This window comes from Acanthaster planci, unplaced genomic scaffold (assembly GCF_054643075.1).
Source record: "Acanthaster planci isolate LZ-2023a unplaced genomic scaffold, COTS_SCS Contig156, whole genome shotgun sequence".
NCBI lineage: Eukaryota > Metazoa > Echinodermata > Asteroidea > Valvatida > Acanthasteridae > Acanthaster > Acanthaster planci.
Genome location: NW_028257777.1, coordinates 1 through 27,236, shown reverse-complemented (window position 1 = coordinate 27,236; position 27,236 = coordinate 1). Strand labels below are relative to the sequence as shown.

Genomic DNA, 27,236 nt, shown 5'->3' with positions numbered 1-27,236 from the left:
TACATTTTAATGTTCTGGGAAGAGTCCATGTAGGATCAAGTTAGGGCTTACATGTAAATCAAGCTGCTCATGTTGGCCTTGGCTGGATTCAGTTCCAGGTCACAGATTTTGAGTGTGAGGTTGGCACTGATGACAATGAACGGTGTACTGTCGTGATATCCTTAAATCTGTGATCTTTCATCTCTAGTAAATTTCCACACGAAGACGGGATGTGTTATCATTTAACCACAAAGTGACTGAGCAGAACACAGTAGTTAAAAATCCTACCTGACCCAGACATCAGCGAATACTGTTCTGTCATGATTTTTATCTGCATAGAAAAACACATTTTTAATTTTTAGTGTTTACCATATTTTTCAGAGGTCTTTGCCAAAAGATTCAATCAACATTTCTATTGAAATAAAAACCACACAAAACGTGTTGAAATATTTCACAATTGAAGAGCTGAGTTCCAAATCAAATATCCCAAGTTGGCCAATCGCTAGGCGATTTGAAAAACTCCCTTATCCGCTATTCTAGGCCATGACACAACACTCAGTTCAAGATAAGCATAAGCTGTTAGGAATGTCATTGTTTAGTTCCTTTATTACATTACAACTGTCGCAAAAATATCTCTTGACCCTCCAGCTTTCGTTGGGATCAATAATTGACATTACCCCTGACAAAAAAGCTACATTTCTCGACTATTCAGTTTAAATTCCACCTAAGCTGTGTAATATCCCTCAAATTATGACTTGACTTTGCACAAAAAGATCACACAGTTACATTGAAGCCGATGGCATACAAGCAAATGCGATGACACTGAGCGTTGAGCCTGACATCATCGGCAACAATCACATATTAAAAGTACTCTACATATCTCAAAAGTAGAGGGCGCTGTTCATTGTGCTCCAAACGTCAATTCCTGGCTGACGACGGCTTAGAAAGTTGATTTTTTTTTTTTTTTGGCAGAATGATGAATTGCGCGACTTTTCTGCTGGATTATTTTTTTAGCCAATCAGTCAACCAATTTATGAATAAACTACATGTAGACATTTTTGCCCCAGGTGGCTATTTATGGCCGATTGTTAAGAGACTGAGGTTGCGACTTTGCAGTGCTTGGTGCGTGACCTATTGCCGGTGGTAATTTATTCCATTCTGCAAAAGTTCTTGGGAATAATGAGAACTTGTAGCAGTCTTTGTGTGCAGATGATTTGATGAAAGAGATTGCTACATGTACCTGTTGTCTTGTTGAATGGTTTGGTTTGGCCTGGTACATGTACAGTACATGTACAGTCGGTATTGATGGCAACGATTTTGTTGACAGATTTGTAGAGGAGGGTCATCTCTGGGCTGCTCTACAATGTTCCAAGGGTTCCCATTCCAGTTGGGACAGCATTTTGGTGACACTCTCCCTCAGTGTTGTTGTTGAGGACAAATCAGGCAGATCCTTGTTGAACCCCTTCCAGCTGTAATTTATGTTTCTTATGACGGGGATCCCAGACTGATGAACAGTACTCTAGACGAGGTCTGACTAGTGTTTTATAAGCCCTCGCTATTACTTCAGAAGAACAGCTACTGTAGACAGACCTAGAATTTGGTTAGCTTTTGCTGTAATACTTTCAGTCTGAGTTGCCCAGCATAATTTGTTGTTGAGTCCCGACTCCTAAGTACATGTACATGTAAGTGTGGTAGGTTACAGCTTGTAGTGTCGTATCCCCCCAACTTGTAATCTTCCAGAATTGGCTTCTTTACCGGTATGTGGGTAATTTGCATGGTGTAACATTTAGACTTTTGAACTTCATTTGCCATGGTTGTCTGTTAAGGATACAGTCGTCTGTGAATAGACGTACATGTACTTTCGATGTAAAATCCATTTGAGATGCCATTCACGTACATGTACATGTACATGTATAGCAAAAATACCTTGTGGGACGCCAGATGTTACATGTACATGAAGGGAAGATGAAGTTTCAACCTGTAGGACAACTTGTTATGATACATGTATATCTGTGTAAGAAATGTCCTACTCCTAATCCAAGTATGGAGTGAACCATTTATTCCCGAATGGCTAAGCTTAAGGTTAAACTGAAACTGCCATTTTGTTTTTGATGTGTCCTCAATCTTCTCCACCAGAGAATTTGTAGCCTTGTATACATGTAGCTCTTTGAAATCAGACCTCGTTTTTCTTAATTTTTCGTCAAATGAGGATGCAAAAACTGCTTAGATGTCTTGTAAGTCTGCTTTGGGTTGCCGGGGCAGAAGGTGACGGATCTTGGGTTGCATCTTCGTGTAACATATTGGCAAGGAAAAGGTAGTGTTGCGCCTGTACCACAACTGACGTGAATGAAAGATCATGCCACTATAGTCCTATATAATCCCACCTGTGTTAAGTAATATCCAAACAATAACATCATAGAAAACCACGCACCGCAAAGAAAGTAAATATGTTCTAATTCAGACCTGGATGTTCAAACAAACATATTTTCATTTCTCATGCTGTGGCGAGCTTGCAGTACGCAGTCATAGTGGTACAGAAAGCCATAGCCGAGGATGCCCTCATCACTAATGTAGGCGACAGTTGCATCCCATCAATAGTGCTGTCCACCAATCAAGATGTCAACTGTAGCAACACCTTCAGTGGGAATAAGTTCTTTGTTTGCGGTTTCCAGTTTGTATCTTTGCGAAGGGATTTGAGTTCAGGGCACTTTTCAGTTGCTATTTGGCTGAAAAGTGCTGATGATGTTATGGTCACCGCCGCTTCTGTGTCAACTAATAGTTCACTTGGTGTGCCGCACATTTGCACTTGTAAAAACACAGACATACCTTGCATTTGCTGTCTTCCTAATTGGATAGTATTCTGTTCATTGGAACAGACCGATGCCAGGCCGGGCGGCACGGTCCTTGTTAGTTTCCCGGCTGTATGATGACAACCTCTTTTAAAGAAGCCGTTGTTTCAGGGCACTTGTTCGCAAAGTGGCCAGGCTCGCCACACTTGAAACAAGTGACGTCATTGGTTTTCTGCTGTTTGGCTTCAGCAGGTTTGGCAGGATTCTGTGTGCTGGCTTCCACGGGCTTGGTGAGTTTCTGGCTGTTAACGGGTTTGTTTTTTCTCCGTTTGACGATTCCATTCAGTCGTAGGTCGAGGTTGTCCTGGAACTGTCGAAACTGCTTTGTGGTGACAAACACGCTGCCATTCTCAGGAGCTGCTTGCACAGTCTTCACACAATGTGAATTTCCAGAACTCATGGTGTCATGGAGGCTCAGGAAATTTTCGACTGCCGTTGTAGCCTCCTTGAGGGACTTGGTGTTTGTCATGCCGACCGAAACTGCTACCTGCTGGTCAGAGAGGCCTTTCAGAAAATGGCGAAGAGCGATGTTCTCCATAGTAACTGGATCTGCTGTTGGGTAGCCACGGAAGACACAACGGTGAATGTTGGCAACAATCTCAGCTTCTCCTTGTCAGTTTCTCCTTGGGCTGATGTTTCCTAGCTTCAAGCTGAGTGCTGTAGTTTGGCAGTTGTCATTCGCCAAACTGCTTGCCAAGCTCCTCCATCAAGGTGTCGAAGGACTTGATGGCTTCAGGATCAAGTTGCTGGGAAACATACTTGGCTGCCTTTCCTTGCAGACTGCTCAAAAGCCAGAACAGCTTTTCTTCTTCAGTCCAGCGGCAAGCCTTAGCGAGACCCATCAGTGGTCGGACGAAGCCCTCCCATGACTTTGTGCCGTCAGATTCTCCTAGACGAGGGAGAGGAACATCCAGCTTGTGACTCGGCTGTGCTTGGGGTGAATGAGACTCAGGTTGCTCTGCAGCTGTAGATTTTACTGCGATGTCTGGCGTAGATGTTGCTGCCTGTGAATCTTGCGAGGATTTTGCTGAAACACTGGCATTTGTCTGCTCTTGGAAGAAGCCAAATATTTCAAAATCTTAGATGCTGAATTTTCTGTTATTTGAATTTCCAAACTCCAAGTCCAAACAAGGTTGCCCAAAGTTGACTGAAAAAAGAAGCGATTGGGATCTTGATGTGTTGGTGTCTGGGTTCCAGACCAAAAGATCCTCACACTGTTTTCAAATCGTGTTCAACAATCAAGAGTGAAGTAGTGTAGTAACAAACAAATACATGTACATGTAGTAGCAGTGTGTACAAGTACATGTGACTACATGTACTGTACAAGGCACTCCCATTGCATGCACTTTGTTTCTATTTTCTGAGTTTCTAATGTTGGAAAAGAATGTTACATCCACTCTTGGCAGAATAATTTCTTTACGTCATGGTTTTGTTTGCAAAGCATGCCTGACTTCTGAGTTGGTCCCGTCATGGCTTTGTCGTGTGTGCGCCCTCTAGTGATCAAAGGTACTGGTCACATGAGTACATAATTATTGGAAATCTGCAAGGCACACTGGAAATCTGTACGTCACTAACGTTGGAAAAGAATGTTACATCCACTCTTGGCAGAGTAATTTCTTTACGTCATGGTTTTGTTTGCAAAGCATGCAGCCAATTTAATGGACATGTACATGTATGTACGGACACATGTACATGTATACATTGTAAATTTGTATTTTTCATCTTTCTGACCCGTTCCAGTGGCAGTTTTGGAGGACTGAATATAATTTCTACATGTAGTTACATGTAAATGTCTCTGTTGCTTTGGGTGTTTCAATTTACAATGTACAGGGGTATTCAAGTTTAAAAGACACAGTTCAAATTTTTCTGAGTGTGACAGAGTGTTAAACAGATTTGACGGTAATAAAAGATAAATTTAGCTAAAAACTGGTGTCAAGGCTAATACTGGTACAAATACATGTTGGTTTGAATTAAACCCTGACTCAAAGAATTCTTTGGGATATATTTCCAGCTGAATTTTAAGTTCTTTGTAAGATGCGTGTAGGTGCAGCACAGGAAGCTGTGGAAGCTGACATGTACATGTACATCGTGTACAACGCACCAGCACATGTCTTTCTTATCTACCCTGTACATGAATGTATACGGGTAATTCCAGAAATCAGGGGTCCATTTTTGTGTGTGTCCCTGTCACATCTGACATATGATTTTGTAAGTTCAGAACACATTTTCTAATTTCCAAGAGTGACGAATTAGTGCAAATTACCGGCCAAACAAAAAATAATAGTTTGAAATCAATTCCAGTGATATTTCCGTGTCAAATAATAAAGGTCAGATGTAGCAGGGACACGAAAATGTCACACTTTTGGCCCCCTAATTTCTGGAATTATCCACATACATGTACATATACAATCAAAACTAATTAATTAATGATTGTAGGGATTGTTTCTCTGATTCTCCCTCAGGCTGATGAGAGACACTGCCATGGAAGATGCCTGCAGAAGGGATGCCATCATTGTCACGTCCACTTCGAACAAGAGTTCTTGGATTTGTCAAACAGGTAAGATACTGTATGTTCTATACACTACAAGCTTTGTGGCCACTTTGTGTACTTCGGTGCATGTTTCTGACTGAAATACATGTAGTTCTTGTTTCCACGGTCTTCCTGGAGCTTCTGCACAACAGACAGCTTTCTTCGGATTTGTCATGAAGTCTTCTGCTTGACCGTTGGCTCCTGGCCAGTGGGGGATGATCTTTCTGTGGCAAAATCCAAGAGGGAATGTTTTGAACTCCACACTGTTGAATGAGGATCATTATTGGTTTTCACATGTTTTTTTGATATTCCCTGATGACTGCTGTGGGCAAGCTGGAGAATGTGCTGTTGAAAACTAGCAGGAATTATGTTCAAGCGTTGCTCTCACAGGACTACATGTACCGTACCCGTACACCACTCTTTGTGACTGATACTGTCTCCAGTTACCCAGAAAGCATTATACATGTGTTCTCTTTGAGTTTGAACCATAGTCCATCGTGATATGCTTGTATGATTATTTGGAGAGCATGGTCTTTGTCTATTTCATGGTGGATTTCGTCAAACGTGAGAGCCTTGGGAGTGAAATGGTGCACAACTACGTGAACAAAATCATCAGCTTCCATTGAGAGACTTTCAATCTCACTGTTTGAGTTAGGGTGTCTGGACAATTAAGTACGAGTACGGTAGCCTGCGGGGTTGTCCTTTCCAGCATGGTGGACAACGGACAGGGTACCGTACATGTACCGGTACATGTGTGACTGCAGTTTGAGCAGCCAGTTCTGTGTACATGGAGATGGATTTGCCAGAGGTTTACTGAGTAAGGGAATAAGTGGTTTGTGAGTGACGACTGTGAACACTTGGCCAATCCTTCAAGTGATTTGTTTAGTGGGTGTCAGGGCGCAACTGGCATAGCTGAACACCTTGTTTAGTCCCTGTTTGCCAGTTTGTGTTAACATTGCGCTGAGGCCAACGGGTCTACCCGTAGCATCAACTCATACATGTACATGTACTTCTGTTTCTTTGGCTGGGTCAAAGTGTGCACCGACAGCTTCAAGTGTGAGTGAGTCTTTGAGTTTTTGGAGAGCTTCAACGTGTATTGAGTTCCACTCAGACTTTGTGTCTTTCTCAGTAAGTGTGCAAAGGGGCTCAGTAATGGTTTAGAGGTATGAAACATGAGCCATACATGTAGCTTGCCATATCAAGGAGGCTGTGGGCTTCTGTTGGACTCTGAAGGGCACTGGCTTTTCACAGGTCTGGGGAGACGCCATATCCACTGAAGACAAGTCCAAAGAAGTGTACAGTTGTACGCGAGATTGAGCAAATTGGCACTTCTCCTCTCCGCCTTTCTCTTGCAGGTGTCTAGAAGAATGTTTAGCCTTTTGTTGTGCTCGTCAGTGGTTGAGGCCTTCCATGTACAGTATATCAGAATGTTGGTTGAGACATTGAGCACACCTGCTATGCCTTCAATGGTTTGTCGGATAGCGTTTTAGAAGACTTCCCTGGGTGAAGAGATATTGGGTCTTAAGTATCACTTGAGTCCAACATGTGTCACAAAGGTCATGATGTACATGTACCGTACTGACTGTCTGGCGCCAGTTTTCGCTGATGGTATCCAGAAAGAAGATCCAGTTTGGAATAGAATCGCGAGCCATGTACATGTACGTCTAACTTAGCCATTTAGCTTACAGTGTAGCTATGAATTTATCCATAGTTGGTGATAGGTGCCATTCTCATTTGGCTTGGGCGGTATTTCGGTATTACCGAATACCTCAATTTTTTTAATACCGAACAATACCGACTAACAATCCATGAATACTGGAATATCGACTAATTCGGTATTGAATTTCAATACCACGGTATTCTGGCTAATTTGTTTAGAATGTTCCCACAACCCTCATAAGATGAAAGCAGACAATTATATCCACAACAGTGACTGCATACTTTGTGGTTTCAGTCATCCAGCATCGCATTTGTATTGTCTCTTTTGGTGAGGAGATAAGACATAACATGATACTTCAGCATGCAGCCATCAACCCGCCTATCAGAAGGTTTTGTTTCCCTATTGCCGCCGCAGAGTTTGCGGTTTTGGAATAACTTGTAAGCAGTGCTTCTTGTATTACTCACTGGCACATGTTACATGTACATGTATCACAGCCCTTCATGTTGGGAATTAAAAATCAGCTGGTCTTCCATGTACGCACTGGACTTTATTTTCCAAAGATTTTTATTGGCGGATCAGAAAATTTGAATGCTGCTTGTGCTAGCCTTGTGCTCTCTTAAGGTCTTTTTTGTCTTTCATATACAACAGGTACAAGTATTATGTGAAAATCTATCTAACCAAAGCCAGGAATGTGTGTTATAAACTATAAAAAGATTCTATAAATCTACATCTGTTCGACATTCACGGCAATCAACGATCTTTATAATTGTTCTCACATTCGTTCCAACCACACGAAAAGAGAAGCAAAAATCTGATTCCTCACTTGTCACTGCTTGTATTTCAGTTTGTCCGGAATAAAATTAGGACAATGTGTTTGATCAAAAAGATCTCTAGGTTATGAATAATCAAATACCTTGTGGTGTGTTTAGAATGATAAACTTCACTGTCATAGGACAACATGTTTAATGTACATGTGAAATTTAAAAAAGCAAATACATGTGAAAGCATCGATCGAGGGATTTTTAAAAGACTTTCAATTGCCATGGATGACGACGAAGCCAACAGTAACTAACCTGCACACACATGTACGTCCAGGCCTACATGTATACCTGCAAGAATGTGAAGGCTCATCAACTAAAGCCCCCATCCATGCAAGTAGTCTTTCTTACACAAATTGTGTCACGGAGAGACAGTTTTTGGTTAATTTTTCCTCTGTCTTTTGATTTTTGACACAAGCTGCATGACATGATTGATTGGTAGTCCAAGTTCTCTCGCCCACTGCAACGCGGCCGCCTGTGCATGAGATGGTCGCTGAAGGAGCATGATGTCATGAACGAGTACTGTGATCGGATAGCTGTGTCTTGCCAAATTATGTCATGAAAACACACAGTCTCATTGGTGGGCACGCTAGATCTTCTTGTAGCAATATGGATATTTTAGTGTTGGGCGATTAGTTGGACTCTTGAGATACGAGAAAAGTCTTGCGAACTTATTTCGGGCGTATTTTATTGGAAATGGGATGGGAATTTTTGTTTTGGCGTTTGTGTAATCAATGTAAAATATTATGGATTTTTTAATCGTGCACTATGCACTATGAAAAAAACCATGTCAGTATATCGTGTTGTAAGCGTGCGTGATGCATTTGGAGGGGCGGGCGATATTAAAGCTTTGTGTTGCGTGACTGGAAATTTTGTGGAAACACGCTCGCTTGAGTACAAGCAGTACAACCTCAAATTAAATTCATGAACACGGAAAACACAAACATAGACATGACATCAATTTTTGTGAATGAACCTGCAGAAAATTTGTGACGGCAGGTTTTTTTTCAACTGCATTCGATGTAGTGGAACGTACGAGCCTTTTTTTGCAGAGCCTGTACAATGACTGGTTGCCGCATTTCCATCATGCTTTCATTGACAAAGGTTCGGCCCAGCAGGAACCAGTGTGGTGCACCGCGCACATGTTTTCACTACCGCGATTTGCAAAAGCTTTATGAATGGGTCGTCAACAATGGTTTTTCAGGCAACGGAGTCAAGAAAACCTTTCGTTGGACCAGGAATTTCGTACAATGCTGTTTTGTTATAACATATTTTCTCCCCATAGAAATGTGCACATTTTCACCGGGACCACAGATTTATGCTTGTTGTAATTGGAATTCTGTTACAGCCGATTTCGTAATGAGGCGACTGCCGCATCGCAGTTTTCTTACCATTGCACACGCGCAGTGTTAGGGCGCAGCTAAGAGGAGCAGCCACTGGTGACCCAAACGTAATCATTACAATAACACACTGTCTCAGCGAGTACCAGCTTGACTGTAGTACATGTGCAGATTTTCACACTGTACGAGTGACCACACAGATATAGGAATCGCGGAGCAACAAAGCGGTATTTAAAACACCGTCCCTTTTTAAAAAATGCTTTCACATAAATAATATTTATTTGACATCAAATGGATAGATAAATTATAATAGTTATTAAGTTTAGGGGGTTTTGTGTCGTTAAAAACCCTTTATGCTGGCCCCTAGTGTTGTTTGTGGTCTGCCTTTGAATGTCAGCATCGCCGCTGCTTTTTGATGACGTCATTGCCTTCTGCAACGAATACCGCGGTATTAGTAAATACCGTGGTATTTTTTTCATGGATACTGCGGTATCGAAAAAGGCAATACCGCCCAAGCCTAATTCTCACTTTATTGCTTTGTTTTCAGCCCTCATGTCAATGCGTAGGCGGATGTCATTTGGGTTATGTGGTTTAGGGACTGCAGTGACTGGAGGACGCCTGATCCTCAAGATCTTGGAAGTGTTTTTCAATTTGTTTTCGCAGATGGGATGGTGCCTTGCGATAGCATTGAGTGACAGGAGACACAGGTTCGTCAATGTGGAGATTTACCAGAACTCCTTTGAGTTTGTCAATACATGGGGCAAACAAAGCTGACTTGGTGAAGTCTTTGCTGTTGTCAGTGATGTTTTTGACTGGGTCATTGATCATGATGAGTCTCTGGTCTTGAGCTGATTGAAGGCCAAGGAGACATGCAGCTTAGATGTCAACAACAAAGACATTGACTGTTGCAAAGCGGTTTCCTGTTTCAAGGAGTGGTGACAATTGACCAGAAATGGGCAGCAGCTCATCTGAATGGTTTTGATAGAGATGTACACTGGTTTTCTCTAGTTTCAGTGGTCTGCAAAGACAGATGCTGTTGAATGGGGTGTGTTGATGTGTTCGACAGGCACCTGTTGATACCTTTGGTCCTAACTGAGGTTCAAAGCGTATTGGAGGAAGTACTGGTATCAACTGTAACAGATGTATTCTTCATCAGATGAGGAATTGTCCTCATCCACATTTCTCACTGTCTGGGATTTGTGTTGTGAGTCCTGTTTGCATTTGCTAGATTGGCATACGCAGGAGAAGTGGTTGAGCTTAGCGTATGAAGTGCACTCTTTGCCATTAGCAAGGCTTTCTCGATATTGGGGGTATTGTCCCCCACAGTTGTGACATACTAGAACATGTACAGAACTTGGGGCTTTGCATTGTTTTATGCCCGGGCTCCACTGTCGTGATGGGGAAATTTACCCTTGTGAGCACTGCGAGGTGGTTTCTTTGAGATTTTGTGCACTGTCTGGCGGATTTCGATTGGGGTTTCAACATTATCAGCCCTTTTCTCTGACAGTTCAAGAGATCCAGCAAGCTCTAATGCATGTATCTTTGACAGGGTGTGTGGCTTCTCAAGTGATTTACGGTGTGGTTTTTATGATGTGCACCCAGTTATTACATGTATCTGTGTCAAGAGTTCACGATTGGGGTCAGAAAATTCACACTTCTCAAAGTCGAGTGCAGAACTGATCATCAGGATTCTGTGTTAGACACCTAAAGAGGATTGTTTCATGTTTGGGATTCCACTTTGGGATAAAGTGATTTGTCAATGTCTCTTTAGTTTTTTCAAAATCACTCACATCACTTACATGTACTTGTACATGTACATCTGAGTGTGTGTCCAAGTTAATGGTTTGCAATTGCTCACCACCGTAGTGTAGAAGCAATATTCACTTTCTCTCACCTGTGGTGATGTTGAATCCTATCATCGCTCCTTCGAAACGTTTGATCCATTTTTCCCATGCGATACCGAAAGCTGTCAGTGCTCCTTTATGCTTCAAATGGAGGTACATGTGCATGTAGAGTGGGCATAGCAGATATCATGACTAACAGTGTGCCGTAGTCACTCACTGTATGCATGTGGCAAACAATGGCATAACTTGTCACGAAAGTGCAGAAAAAGTGATCAAAACTGTTTCTAAAAATTTATATTGCAGTAGATCAGTTCACTTATAAATTCTAAGTTACATGTATGTGCGCATGCGAATAAATAGTCAGTGGAAGCAATGAGCTTAAGCAGACCGCTGAAAATGTACAGGGGCACAAATTTCCACAGAATTTTCTTCAGCTTCTGTAATTTTCTGTACTTATGTCTTCACAAAACCCTCTATAAACATTATAGCTACTGATTTCTAGTGTGAGAGGATTTTTAGAGAGCAAAATTAAATATTAAACAATTTCGATCGAAGCACAAGAGAGCGAAAGAAATCAGACACTGAAGTCCAAAACTGTTTAATTGGAAATGGTCAGAAAGGAGGCCTGTTACCATAATTTCTTCTAACCTCTTGCGCTCAGGGAGATACATGTAGCAAAGACTATTTTACATGTACCAATTAATCCTTTTAGACCAGAAAGTAATAGCTGCATGTACATGTATAATGATTTGAGAGGATTTACCAAATATGTGCCCCTGTACATTTAGAATGGGCTGCTCAAGCTTGTTGCCTCCACATTCTATTTATGCACATACGCATATAAACCCAAATTTATTAGTGAACTGGTCAAAGGACTGTAATATATGTACAGTATGCGACCAGTACGAGTGAAATCGCTGACCTGTGAATATCACAATATTGGCATTTACGGATCCAGCATTCATCACCAGTTTAATATTTTCAGGACAGATTGAGGCATGGAATCACGCGACAAATATGCTGATCGTGCTCATTTAAAATGTAATACACATGTACATTGTGACCTATTGAACTTACGCATACATAATAAGTAGCGTACAATGTAGTCATAACAGATGCTAGTCTCGCTGGTACTTGTAAGGGATCTTGTACACCCCTGACTTGTGCTGTGGGTTAGGCTGGTCCTTGTGTGAGGCCAGCAGGTTCTGCATCTTCAAGGTTACAATTGAATATCATGCTTGTGGAAGATACGCTGGATGTGATAGGAAGTGCTGGTTTACTGCCTGTAGGGGAGGGTGGCAGAACTACATGTAGGGGCCCTACCTATTCATGCCTGTTGTTGGCTTTGGGTGTACGTACATGTACATGTACCCGGTATGTGACCCTTCAGATGGGGGTTGGATCTTCAGTCTTGCATCTTGATTTTGGCTTGACTTGTATCATTCTGATGCAGCACTGTGGTGATGTGATGGAGTTCTTGGGTGAGATATTCCCTTTCAGACACGTATGGTACTAGTACGTGTACATGTACCAGTGTGCCCTATGAACAAGGGCCCGGTTAACAGAAGGCCAGATCTTCGGGTGATAGAAGGAAGCACTGTGGAGATACAGTACACTAAAAGAGAAAGAGCTTCCTTTGGAATGAACTAGCAGAAATTTTTACTGAAAAATTGTGATACTTTTACTTGAAGTTTTCAATGTCAAACTTTGATGAGACTCTCATCCGTGTCCGATGGCTTGTGCTCCTTCCATTAATCTTAGTAAAGCATGGTCTGTTGACATACATGTACATTGTGAAAAGTGTACATGTACATGTATGTGCATATTTTACAAGACTAGTTTGTGCAACACAGATGGACGAGGATTGCAACAAGAACAAAAAGTCTAACAATTTTTGCATACAGTTGGCCACAAAGTGAATGTTTTGACATTTTTTGGCAATTCATGGCACTGGTCAATGTTGATATCAGCAGTCTTAATAACAACTGGGGACTAGTTCACAGTCTTATTTCCACTGCCTGTTTTATGTTAAAGAAAGAAACATATCGGATGTTGCTAAACATTAACATTTGACTTTTTGCTTCTAATGAATGCAGGGTCTTTTGTTGCCAATTCAGATTTTCAGCCCTAGCTATCATGCCAAATCAGATTCACCTAGATGAATTTGTTGAAGTACCTTTAGAAGCAAAGTGAAATAATGAAGTTTCAGAATAATGTATCATCTTCCAGTTTTCTGTTAAAATCATTCAAAGACTGCGTGTGATGTCACTTTTTGGAACCGATACATGTAGATTGTTGGTTTATTTGGGTAGCATCTTTGAAGGCCTACAAACTCTGAATTGCTGGTTTATTTGGGTTGCATCTTTGAAGGCCTATAAACTCTGAATTGCTAGTTTATTTGGGTAGCATCTTTGAAGGCCTATAAACTCTGAATTGTTTGTACTCGGGATAGATTCATGAAGATGCAGCACAATGAACCGGTACAAAGAAGCTTATTTCTTGTCCACAATTAAACTAATTGCATGATTATTACTTTGATTCTCCCTCAGGTTGGTGAGAGACACTGCCTTCGTAGACACCAGAAGGGCTACTCTCTCTATTTTGGACAAGAGTTCTTAGACTTTGAAAAGGTAAGCTCATTCGTTCTATTTACAGCGCAAGATTTTCTGGCCAATTTAAAAAGGTTTTGTTTGCTTCAGTGCATGTCGACCTTGGGTGTCCTCATGTTGACCTGGGTGGGATTTGAACCCGGGCCACAGGGTTGTAGGCAATAGGTACATATAGCTAACACTTCAGAAATCTGGCTTTCTGAAATTCAGACTCACCCGGTTGTGTTTGTCATTATCAGCATTATACTCAAGTGATAGCTTTTCTCCTTTTGTGTTCAGCGTTAAAACTCCATAAGCAGCCAAAAAAGATTTCACGTCATTCTCAAGACCACCAAACGACTGAGTATTTGTCATGTGATTCAAACAACCTTTTGCATAGTTTGTGAATTTTTCTTCATCCCCTAATCTCATCCCTGTGATCTGCAGAACTTAAGAATTGGTCAGAATACCTTGTTGCATTTACATGTAATTCAGCGAGGATGCTATGTGATTTCTATGGAAGGCCTTAATTTTGGAAATTTTGAAAGATGTTGGTTCTGTGTGCTTTTTAAATTCCTTTCCCAAAAGTAAATTTTCCCTGCTCCAAGAAATGTGCTTGTTTTTGTTTCCTGCCATTTTTTTATTCAATTTTTTTTTTAGGCTTTTCCCTTTTCACCCCAACTAGTTCACTCACTCGCCCACCACCCATCCCGCCAAAACGTTTTTTGATATAGTTATCTGCACCTTACAGCATTCATGGTTACCAAATGTGTCAACTGCAAAAGTAAGGCTTTGCTGGCAGGATTGAGCATGTCCAGTCACCTCTTCCACTACTCAAATTCAAATTTGACCTGCATGGCTAATGAGGGCTTTCAAGCTGGTTGCACACAATGCTTGGGCAATGCCCTTTCTTCTGGTCTATGGCATGTTATGTAATTAGGCCCAAGTCTTCAATAGTCAGAAAGCAGCATCCAAAAAGCCAACAAATTTCTGTAGTGCATCATGGAGGAAGGAAAAAGACATGTACATGTATCCCAATATGTACCTGGTGTTTGATTTGAACTGAGCCGATAGAAAAGCTTGAACACTGACAAATTGCCTTCCTGGTTTGTATATTTACCCTCTCAATTTATTGGAAACTGCCAAATTACTGTACATGCATTTCAAATATAAATCTTTAATAGTTTTATACATCTTCTGTGTCACTCTAATGAAAGTGTAAAACTGTTTACAAGTTTCACATTTGGTACATGTAGTGATTGCATACGTCAGTCTCAAAACATCATGTATAATTCCCTTCACTTTTTAAACTTGCTTTCAGAATTCCAAGAGTGCCTAGCACAGCCAAAGCAGTCTACCCTTATTGTGCTACCATCAACAGAGATCCGGGAACCAGAAGACATCAGCGTGCACCTGCTCCACTTCGCTACGCGCTCTAGTGGCCATTAGGGAACACAGCGCAGGTTGGTGGGCTGCATCAATGTTACATTGGTTGTACTTGTGACCGGCGGAGCAATGAATTCAGGAAGGTCAGAAAGGGGTGAGTTGTTATCAAGTCATTTTCTTCTTGTTTCAAGAATGTTTCATGTCACTTCATACATGTACATGTAGATGCAAGGACCTATGCAGATGTTGGTTAATTTTCATGCACACCACCGAAAACAGAAGAGGGTAAATTTGCCAGTTTTTATGTACCATTTTCAAATCTTTGCGTTGCAGATCCTGGCTGCTTGTTTTCATAACCCACCAAAAATTTAGCAGCAGAAAAACACAAAACGCTGTATGGGTCAATTTATTTACTGGCGCTGCAAACATGTACATGTGTGATTTGTGGTTATCAAATCTCAGGTTTTGGGGTCAGTTTAAAGTCAAGTTTCACATCATAGCAAAGTCACAATCAAGCTTTATGTTGGTGTGTTTTTACTTCAAGTGTTTAGAGTCGACAGAGCTTCAAGGAATACACTTAGCTGTACAGTTCAGAGGTTACTGAATTTCTTCTGATCATTGCATTGTACATGCATTGATGAGGTCCTACTTCAACAGTCCAAATTATTCTTAAGGCTTTGCATTCACATTTTACTTTGTCAAATAGTTACCCAAGACATCAACAATGAACTTGTGGCCCTCAAATCGTAGTTTATCAAGTTTTTTAATCAAACTCATCGGAAACTGTGAATAAAAAGATTTTTAAAAGCCATAAAACTTTATTCATTTCATTTTGGCAATGAGTTCATACTCTCAGATGCCCAAAGGTCCATCTTGTCTGGTTCTTCACAACCTGCAGTTGGAATAGAAAAATACAAATTTTTAAGTCGGCAGAACAAAGTGGAAAACAAATTACCGTGACAAATGTTTTGTATTAACATTTACTTGATGTTGTTTGGAGATACTTTTGGCTTCTTACTTGAATTTTCATCCCCACAATTTCAAGGATTGTGACGGCGTTTAATATTAAATGAAAGTTAGGACCTCATCAACATAATTCAATGCATCTGAGGTAATTCAAAACTCTTTAAACTGTACGGCAAAATACCATATAATTCCTTGGAGTTTGGCATTGCTTGGTCAATTTTAAACACTTGAAATAAAACTACACTGACGTAAGGCTTGACTTTTAACTTTGTTGTGGTATGAAACGTGACTTGGAAGTGACCAACAAGACCTGATATTTGACCTCCACAGTGACATGAAACTTTCTTGAAACTTGAAGAAAATGACAAAATAACGGCTCTTCCCTTTTTTGTCTTCCTTAATTCATTGTTCCTCTTGTTGCAAGTACCACCAATGCAACATTGATGCACCCTCAACTTCTGTGTTGTGTTCCCAATGGACACTGGAACTGGGGGGTGGGGGGTGGGTTGTGCTGCGCGTTAGGGTGGGGTGCGCTGGGCGGGGGTGGGTCGCAGCGCATTGGGGGTGGGGTTGGCGCTGCGCGGGGTGGGGGGTGCAGCGCGTGGGGTTGGGTCGCGCTGCGTGGGGGTGGGTGGCGCTGCGCGGGTGTGGGGGTGGCAGCGCGTGGGTTGGGTCGCACTGCGTGGGGGTGGGTGGGCGCTGCGCGGGGTGGGGGTTGCAGCGCGTGGGTTGGGTCGCGCTGCGCAGGGGTGGGTTGCGCTGCGTGGGGGTGGTGGGGGTGCAGCGCGTGGGTTGGGTCGCGCTGCGCGGGGGTGGGTTGGCGCTGCGCGGGGGTGCAGCGCGTGGGAGTGGGTTGCGCTGCGTGGGGGTGGGTCGCGCTGCGGGGGGGTGCCGTCGGTGAGGCGCAAGGGAGAGACTTTTGAAAAATGGAGTTTACTTGTTTTTTTTATTTATATAAGAGACAAAGTGCTGACTTTCTTGCATGACCCACCCGCGCGCACCGTGGCCCACCCCCCACGCCCACCGCACACCCGCGCAGCGCAACCCACCCCCGCGCAACGCACCCCCACGCACCGTGACCCACCCCTGCGCAGCGCAACCCACCCCGCGCACCGCGACCCACCCCCGCGCAGCGCAACCCACCCCCGCGCACCGCACCCCTGCGCAGCGTGACCCACCCCTACGCAGCGCAACCCACCCTGCGCAGCACGACCCATCCCGCACCCCACCCTCCCCCAGTTCCAGTGTCCATTGGGAACACATCACAGAAGTTGAGGGCACATCAATGTTGCATTGGTGGTACTTGCAACAAGAGGAACAATGAATTAAGGAAGACAAAAAGGGAAGAGTCGTTATCTTGTCATTTTCTTCAAGTCTCAAGAAAGTTTCATGTCACTGTGGAGGTCAAATAACAGGTCTTGTTGGTCACTTCTAAGTCATGTTTCATACCACAACAAAGTTAAAAGTCAAGCCTTACATGAGTGTAATTTTAAGTGTTTGACCTAAACAGGTAATGTTGAACTTCAAGAAATACAATTATCTGTTCCATTACCTCCAATCATTGGATTTTGTTGAGACCCTAATTTTGTGTAACATAAATGCCATCAGAATTGTTTAAACATTTTGAGTGGAGAAATTCAATTAAGTCAGAAGTATCTCCAGTAATTAGCAAACATCAAGTGAATCGTACCAAAAATAATTGATAATAGTTTGCTTCCAGTTTGGTTTGCTGACTTTTGAAAAGTTGCAGGTTTGGAACTTATCAGAATATGATTTCTAAACTAGTTAGCTTGAATGAAATTGACTGTTTAGGGCTCTTAAAATCTCGCACATGTAATTACCGTTATTACTTATTGCATTGATTGGCTATCATAATCACTTATTGAAAAGGCAAAACTTTGAATGTTAAGCCTTAAAAATAATATTGACTATATAAGTAGGAATGTCATCAATAAAATCCAATGATCGGAGGAAATTCAGTAACCTCGGAACTGTACAGCTAAGTGTATTCCTTGAAGTTCTGTTTATTCTAAGCACTGGAGGTTAAAACTTACCAACATAAAGCTTGACTTGTGACTTTGTGCTATGATGAAAATGTAACTTAAAACTGAACCTAATAACCTGAGATTTGATAACCACAAATCACACATGTACATGTTTGCAGTGCCAAGATTTAAAAATGTGAATAAATAGACTAAAATAGACAATTTACGCTGTGCTTTGTGCCCCTTATTTTCTTTTGTGTGTTTAATTACTGCTGAATTTTTAGATGAGTTATATAAAATTAGCAGCCAAGATCGGCAGCACGAAACTGGTGAACTGACAACGGAAACTGACAAAGTTTCCCTCTTTTTCTTTTTTGGCATTGCTGCTGTAGCTTTTTTGGGTGGTGCTCATGAAAATTAGCCTAAATCTGCATGGATCCATGTAACTACAGCACATGTACATGTATGAAGTGACATGAAACACTCTTGAGACAAGAAGAAAATGACTTGACAACAACTCACCCCTTTCTGACCTTCCTGAATTCATTGCTCCGCCGGTCACAAGTACAACCAATGTAACATTGATGCAGCCCACCAACCTGCGCTGTGTTCCCTAATGGCCACTAGAACGCGTAGCGAGGTGGAGCAGGTGCATGCTGACCTCTACTGGTTCCCAGACCTCCGTTGATGGCCGCACGATGAGGGTAGACTACTTTGGCTGTGCTAGGCACTCTTGGGGTTCTAAAAAGCAATTTAAAAAAATGAAGGGAATTATACATGATGTTTTGAGACTGAAGTATGCAATCACAACCAAATGTGAAACTGTCAACACAATTTTCATTAAAAAGACACAAATACATGTATAAAAGACTGTTAAAGATTTACATTTGAAATGCATGTACAGTAATTTAGCAGTTTCCAATAAATTGAGAGGGTAAATATACAAACCAGGAAGGCAATTTGTCAGTGTTAAGCTTTTCTATCTGCTCAGTTCTGATCAGTTCTGATCAAACACCAGGTACATGTACATATTGGGGTACATGTGTGCATGTACATGTCTTTTCCTTCCTCCATGATGCGCTACAGAAATGTGTTGGCTTTTTGGATGCTGCTTTGTGACTACTGGAGACCGGGCCTTATTACATAACAAGCCATAGACCAGAAGAAAGGACAGTGCCCAAGCATTGTCTGCAACCAACTTGACAGCCCTCATTAGCCATGCAGGTCAAATTTGAATTTGAGTAGAAGAGGTCACTGGACATGCTCAATCCTGCCAGCAAATCCCTGCTTTTGCAGTACAGTATTTGGCCACCGTAAATGCTGTAAGGTGCTGATAACTACATGAAAAAACATTCTGGTGGGTTGGGTGGTGGGCGAGTGAGTAAGCGAGTTGGAGTGAAAAGGGAGAATTTTTTTTTTAAATCACAGGAGAAATCATTCAAACCAAAACAAGCAAACAGGCACAATTAAAGTTTTTGAGAAAAGGTTAAAAAACCTTCAGAACTGAAATCTTCCTGAATTTCCTAAACTGGAGCATTCCATAGAAATCATATAGCATCCTGCCTATATTTAAATTAAGCACAAGATTTCTAGCCACTTTTTAAAGTTTTGCTTATCACAGAGAAAGATCAGGAAATGTAGAGAAATTCACAAAATACTTCACAGAATGACTGTCACAAAGATTTCAGTTTAAATAACGCAAAGTTTCCACTGTTTCAGCTATAATGTGAAATCAGCACACAGCAATGACAAAAGCCCTTTCATTCATTTGCCTCGTATGCACGATTCTGAACTGTGCATACTTAATTAGCTAGGCAGTGGATATTTAGAAATTGTGCATTACCTTGTTTTGTTTTCCAAAATGTTATATTAAAAAAAAGGAAAGCTACATGTAAGCTACCAATCTCACGTTCTTTATCAAAATGTCTGAGTGTCATCTTCGAGAGAATATTGCACGTACATGTAAAGAAAATTGGTCTTGTTTGAGAAATTGAGCACAAGAAAACCAGATTTTAATGGATCAAAATCCAGACCAGCAGATCTTCATTTGAATCTGAAAGAAAGGTACAATGTATGTTGCATCTTTGTCCTGGGATTTCGGGATTTTCATACTGATGCCAAATGGTCACATGCACCCAAATTACGGGTATTTTGTTTTTGCCAAGTTCAGACTTTGTAAATTCAACTGTAAAACTTACTTCATTTCATCAAATACTCTCTGTGATTGGTTTATAAGTACAATGGTTAATCACATGCTGCAGGAGGTACATGTACATGTACGTGCAATGTAAGGGACCTCCATCACCAACCCAGCCTCTGTGTATGGAAACTTAAGGATGCCACTTCTCAGTTTGTATGTACAAATCCATGTACAAAATTAGCCTTGCATGACGTCACACTTTTGTGAAATCAACCTGTTTGCTCTGATAGTTGGAAATTTGCTTAAGCTTTGATGCTGGAGAAAAATAAACCGATTATCCTGGCAGTAACAATTTTGGTATCAAACTTTTGCAAAAGTTAGGTGCACTTAATCAAACAAGGCTCTACGATTCATGTACAAAACATGGAGCAAGTTTTAGTTTCTTATAAGATGTCAAGAAAAAAATTAAAAACAACCAAAATTTGACTTTATTGGGAGTGTTAATCATAAGATCTACAATGTACATGTACTCGGCATGGCATGTTTGGCAAATGAATGAAGCAACAGGCTTCCTGTCACTTTGAAAGGGATACTACTGTAATCTTGTTTTTACTCGCGAAGTCACATGCGCTCAAGAGAGCACTGTGCTCTACCAATAAGGCTCATTAGCGGGCAGGCTGTGCACTGACTAAAATCTGTTTAGTCAATTTGGGTTTTTATGGTGAACGCAAGGAGAATCAGTCAGCGCGCAGCACTCGTAAAAGCTGCTCCTTTCATTTGCTACGTATGCACGGCTGTCTGAATCATGCATTTGTAATGAGCTATGTTGTGGACTTTTCAAAATTGTATACCACCTTGTGTTACCTTTAAGAATGGAATATCTTTACATAAATGAACAGTTAAGATATCAGTCTCATGTCCTTTGTAACAAATATAAATATTTGTAGTCTCTTTTCAAGGATATTAGCTGTAAAAGGTAGGCATTCGTGTGTAAAAATGAGGGTACCAAAAAATGGTGTCAGTGGATCCAAATCTGGGCCGGCAGAATTTTCTTGACAGAAGAAAGATAGATATGTCATTTCTCCAGCCAAACAATAAGTTTTACTTTTCAAGTTGTTGCAAAACAGTCACGTGCACCCAAAACATTTCGTTACCGCAGGTTTAGACTTCGTGAGATTAATCGAGAAAACTGCCATATGTGTTTCATGAAAGACTATCTGTGATTGATTGATTGACATATATTCTCTCTAATACTGGCCAATCAAATGACATCAGAGATACGCGTAAATGTGTGTGACTAAAATCGGGAACACAGAATTTGCATAGAAGGAAACCTAGTGAATGTTGGTCGTTTACTGGGGAACCAGTCTTACCATTCGTCTCGCAAAAATGTACACACTGCCGGGATCGCTGAGTGAGTAGTGCATAAAACTTTACAATTTTGATTGGCCTGGCAGCAAAAATATTGGTATTAAATGGATGTTTAATTCTTTTTGTGAAGAATTGTAAGTCTCAATTTTATTCAGTTATTGCGAAACAGTCAGGTGTACTTAAGAAAGAGGAAGCCTGCAATTTTTGCATCCAAATAAGTCGTTGGGAAATTGTTGATCATCGCCGAAATGCAACTTTATTGATAGTGAAAAACGTCAACTATCTACTCACCAAGCCATTTCGACCCACGAATGAAGCAACGGATTTTCAAGAGGGTTGAAGGGACAATACTGTATTCTCGTTTTTTCTTGCAAACTCCCATGTAATCGCGAGATCGTTTTTGTGTGCAAATGGAATTGCAAAAAATGATCATTAACGGAGGGGCTGCGCACTGACTGGAATAACTTTCAGTACATGTATGGTACCTGGACATTTAATATTTAGGAACCTACAAGTCAGCTTTATGATTATGTTGAATACACGATTAACATGATGATGGGAATTCAATTTCATGCCAACAGTCTTTTCAGAGTGGTTTGGGTTTCTTCAGGGGGGGGCAAATTTTATTTTCATATGTGATGATCATCGGTGATGGAACTGGATTTCAAGGAGCCCAACTGGTGAAGTGGTATCCACCCTACCCTCCAACCCTGTGACCTGGGTTCAAATCCCACCCAGGCTGACATGAGGAGAGCAGAAAGGAGTCGGAAGCATGCACCGAAAAGAGCAAAACCCCTGACAGTGGCCAAAATACTTGTGCCAAATGACAGAATGAAAAATCTTACTTTTTGATAAAGCCAAGAACTCTTGATTCAAGTGAATATGGCATCTCTTCTACAGGCATCTATGAAGGAAGTGTCTCTCATCAATCTGAAGGAGAATCACACAAACATCATGCAATTAAGAATTTTTTTACTGTTGACAGAAACAAGTTTCCTATAGCCTACATGTACATGTATGCTGCACATGTATGTAACCAGCAATTTTTTGGTGCAAAAAAGTGACACGAAATCCAGACTTCGAATGATGAACAGGGAAAAAAAAGAATGTTAAACATATCAAGCTAATCAAGTTTCACTCATTTTTCCCAGACGGTTTTAGAGACTTTTCCAGGTACAGGTAAATGTGATTTGGATTTGTGGGCTACACATGTGTCTGGATTGGCAAGGAAAGACCCTGCATTCCATTGGAAGCGAAAAGTTATATAACTGTTACCAGCACGCAATCGATGTGACTTCTTTCTCAAATTACGCTAAAATTGCATTATGACCAAGCCAATATAAAAATACTATTCCCATGAATTAACAGAATACATGTATATCACAGTAATCAACTGCCAGCCAGCTAGAAACAAAACTGACAAGAAATTTCCCCCTTTTTTTTGTCTTTTCTTCCTGGAACAGCTTTTTTACAGTATCCTTTGTCAATAGACCATACTGCATTGAGATTTTAATGGATGGAGCAGGAGCCACGAAACATTTAACATGGGAGATACCGGTGCATACATGTATGTACATCTACAAGTACACTGTATGTCAGGTTCCATGGAAGATGGCCCAACAGGCCCAGTACATGTACATAATTAACTTGGGAGGGTTCTTGTTTCTTAAAGGGAACAGAATTGTGTTTTTGTTCATCTTTAGAAGAGTGCGCCGCAAACATGTATGTGTACGTGTACATGTACGTGCTCAATCACAGTTGATGTCATAAAGCCTCTAAAACAAAAGATCATTGAAAAAGAAATGCCAAGTATCGAAAATCTTTCTGTGGGTGTACATGTATCTTTCACTTGAATTGTGACCATGCCGGCACAAACGTGATGGCTAGTTTGTGCATTGTGGCATTCCATGTATAAAGCTGACAATGAGTGTTGGAATGACATGAACTGTCCATACATGTACAAGTTATCCCCGTTTCTCCTTTGGAATAGTGATGTGCAAGAACTACATTTTCCTGAATTTTTTAGTAAGCATCGTCCGTCTTCAATATTGCATTGAATTCAAACAGATGTTTATGACCAAGTTTATGGCAAATTTTTCTGACTTAAATTTTGTCCCATGTGTGGCACAAATGTTTCTCAGGTTGGCAGACATGATGTGAAATACATATATCAACAGTGACAACAAATGGATTACAATGGCAGCTTCAGGAACAGCTTACAGCTTACAAGCACAATTTGTGCACATAATTATGAAGTAGTTTTGGAAAAATGACTGGGTGTCATGTAGTTTTTGGACAAAGAGACAAAGCACAAATGTACAAACAATTTTAGGGGTATAATAAATTCTTCTTATGAAGTTGTATCTCAGGAGTGAATAAAAAAACTGGAGGTAGAGTATGCAGATTTTGACTTTTGCAAGTTTCCTGATTTTTGTTACGATCAAGTCAGATCTGTAAATTTACTTACAATGTTTCCACTGTAACTCCTTCTGCCTAGATGAATGTCAAAATGAACACGTTTTCTTCCTTTCCAATTTCAACAGTGTGCCAAAATATCATTTTTACAAAAAAATCATTCTTACTTAGAGCTGCTTTATTCACGATGCAAAAAACAACACGAGCTATGTGTTGCAAATCTACGTTTCTTCTTTTTTTGCACTGATGAATAATCATGCATCACCTGAGGGGCAACAAGAACCTAAGTACAAGTACAACCATAGAGGGAGGACACAGAAATAGTTTGAGCCAAAGATTACGTAGCGCCGCTACTTCGGCCACAAAGGTGTTATCACCATAGGTGCCATTCGAGTGTGAACGTTAATGTGTGTGCGTGCCTGTCGCGGCACCTGCGCCTGGGCATTAACAGGCACTGTGCAGGCGTAGTCCAACCAGAATGGCGCCCATGTGATAACAACGTTTTACGTGTATTCAGGGTGAAGTTCCCCACCTTCAGCCGCTACATGTATACAATCTTTGGTTTCAACTGCCTGGGGCTTTAACATTTAGCCAATTACCGCTTTCTAGCATGTCCGGTATGTCCAAAGCCAGAGCACAGCGAGCGCTTACTTTGCACCATCACCAACCAAGAAGCCCCTTTGTATCCTATGATCACCGCAGCAATTTTTCACTGGTAATCTGCAACCTTAAAAGTACATACATGTACATGTATAGCAAATTGAATATTCATGCATTTGTTGGTGCTTGGTATGATATCATAACAACATCAAATTGAATGCTTACATAATTGCTTTGTGTTAAGCCATGTGTCCTAAATGTGCATGTGCAGATTTTTCCCTTAAGGCTTCATGAACACTTTCTTCTGGAGTGATTTTGGGAATTTTGTTTGAATCATGACGGCATTTGTACAAAGGTGTATTTCATTAGACCTCGTGATCACTCCCCGTGATGAAATAGCCCATTTTGTTTCTTATGAACCCAGCTTTTCAGTAGTAGTCAACATTTTGTTGGCCAGTCTTAGCCAAATTCCTACCTAGTCTTTGAAAACTAATGTATTGGAGGGAGAAGAATTACAGTACAAGCTTTGCATGGATAATGACACTGTGTCTAAAAATAAAATAAAGTTTATTCATTATGGCAAAAGTAGGTCTAACATCAGGGATTTTCTCTCTCTATTTCCTGGCCACAGCAATAATTTGTATTAGCAAGCAAAACACTACAGCTTTTGTTAGGATATTACTGGCCCAGCTTGTCCAGCTAAGCTGCAGGCAGTAATCGGGCATGTTTGGAATATGTTTTCTGTTATTCGTCTGACTTGGCAGCGATGATCATCGAGCGCTTTGAAGTGCCGGGAGTTGCAACTCCTTCTGTGTACGTGTACGTCCTCTATGGTACAACTACATGAAGGCCAGTGGTAGCCATCAGTCTACTCGAAAGCCAAACGTGCACATGGCCAGTGTAGTTACAAAAATTGGCCACCACAAAGAGTTAGAGATTCTTTTGCAGTACACAAGCTTAAATCAGGTGTATGGTAGCAAATGACCAAATTCTTGGGCAGGGATCACTGTGGTTATGGGCTGGTTTATTGTGACCTGTTAAATCATATTGCGCACTCTCGTGTAAACTGTATTCCAACATGAAAAGATGAAATACATTGGGAAGAGACGACTCCTGAATGTTTGGCAATCTTTTTACACTTTTTATGACTGTTTCGTTGCTGTCATACTGGCCAAACTCATTTTTATTTACATGTAGTACACTTTATTTGATGGTAGGTTAGCATTTTATGCTATTGTCATGAGACACATGTGGAAATAGAGGTGATAAAAATTCAGGTATTGCGTCTGGCAATTTCAAGATAATTGTCAAAAACCAAACTACGACAAAACAATTACTACACCATGAATGAATGTACATGTACATGTAATAACAGCACACATATACATGTACATGTACAATCCCAATACCCTGCCAACATTGGAAACTCAGAAATAGAACACAAAGTCTGCGCGCAACACCCCTCCTGACTGAAGACCAGCACAGCATCCTGATCAAACCGTTGAGTTCTCACTCACTGATTTTTTCCTCATAACCATTGCGTTTTTAGAAGATATCGATTCCACATGGTGTCCTTGTCAACTTCTCTCAGTTCTGACTTCCACGTTCTTATTTTCTCAGATTAGAATGGTTGGCAGGCATGCATAAGGATGAGATTAAAGACTAATGTGAGTACCCTGAACAAAATTAAGGACATTGCTTCTACACAGTCGATGTTCAAAATTGTTCAGTGAATTTCAATAAAAGTCCTAGAATACCACAGAAAAAAATTGAAGACAAAAAAATCAATATGACCTATTAATGCGAAGTTTGGGTAAAAAAAACAAATAAACAAACTGACAGGAGGGGGTACATGTAAGTGGAACTCAATATCTTAAAGTAATACTTCTTAAAAACACCTAAGGTTTGATCCATGCAATAGTAGAAATGGTGACGCCTTGCATGAATGGCCATGTTTCCCGACCACTGCGCCATGTTTGGGCCACACAGAAAATCCTGTTCCACTGTATAGACCAGTAGGATGTGCTCACACTTCCAATTGCTCCCTCCCACTTTCTATGATATTTCCAACCCTACATGTAACTTTAAAAAAGAAGCACTTGTTTCTTTAAACTATACTGGGAATCCTTCAAAATGTCCCTTTCAGAAACTTTTAGAAACTTGGTATTATTTTGCAAAACTTTTTACAAGTACCAGTAAGTCAAGTTAAACTGCACCTGCCAAAGCACAGCCACGCAAATCATTCTGGCAGGTAAAAATGATTTTTACTGCAACGTTAAAGTTGTGTCAAATATTCGAATATTCAATCAATCATCCAGTATTGGAATATTGTTTTTAAAAGTGGAATATTCAGATGCAAAATGCACGAAAAAAGAAACAAAATTGCATTCTATGGGCTTATTTAAACGTGATTCTAGACTGTTAAAGTCAGCAAATATGCCCAACAGCAAAATGAAAAATCCATCCTAGAATATGGAAATAGATATTAAATATTCAATGTCAGAGTCACCCAAGCTGCTTGCATCATATACAAGCTGGTCTACATGTAGTGCCAAGGTTCAGTTCGGGTTTGCTTTGGACACAATTCGGAAATTTTTTGCCGAACTTCAGTTCGGTTCCAGACATGTATACACATGTACGTACATGCACATTGAGATATCGAAGAGCACGCTACAACCTTGTCGTATGTAGTATTTCCGTGTATGAAATATGTTAATACAAGCAATGAATCTCCTCTCCATCCCCATCTACAAGCAACTTCGATG

General features: G+C 40.9%; 2 long non-coding RNA genes across 3 annotated transcripts; one reads left to right on the top strand and one right to left on the bottom strand.

Annotated features, from left to right (window-relative positions):
- Nucleotides 1-907: 907 nt before the first annotated feature.
- LOC147795125 (uncharacterized) lies at nucleotides 908-21,588 on the top strand. The gene is made up of 3 exons (XR_015424125.1): nucleotides 908-1,101; nucleotides 5,291-5,385; nucleotides 19,032-21,588. It is a non-coding gene; the product is annotated as an uncharacterized LOC147795125 (long non-coding RNA).
- On the bottom strand, nucleotides 14,709-24,580 carry LOC147795124 (uncharacterized). Of its 2 annotated transcripts, XR_015424123.1 has the most exons (4): nucleotides 24,471-24,580; nucleotides 22,302-22,386; nucleotides 18,607-18,686; nucleotides 14,709-15,886 (listed from the first exon to the last, which is right to left on the bottom strand). It is a non-coding gene; the product is annotated as an uncharacterized LOC147795124 (long non-coding RNA). The 2 variants fall into 2 exon arrangements; XR_015424124.1 differs by lacking the exon at nucleotides 24,471-24,580 and having other exon boundaries at nucleotides 22,302-22,406.
- Between the last annotated feature and the right edge of the window lie 2,656 nt (nucleotides 24,581-27,236).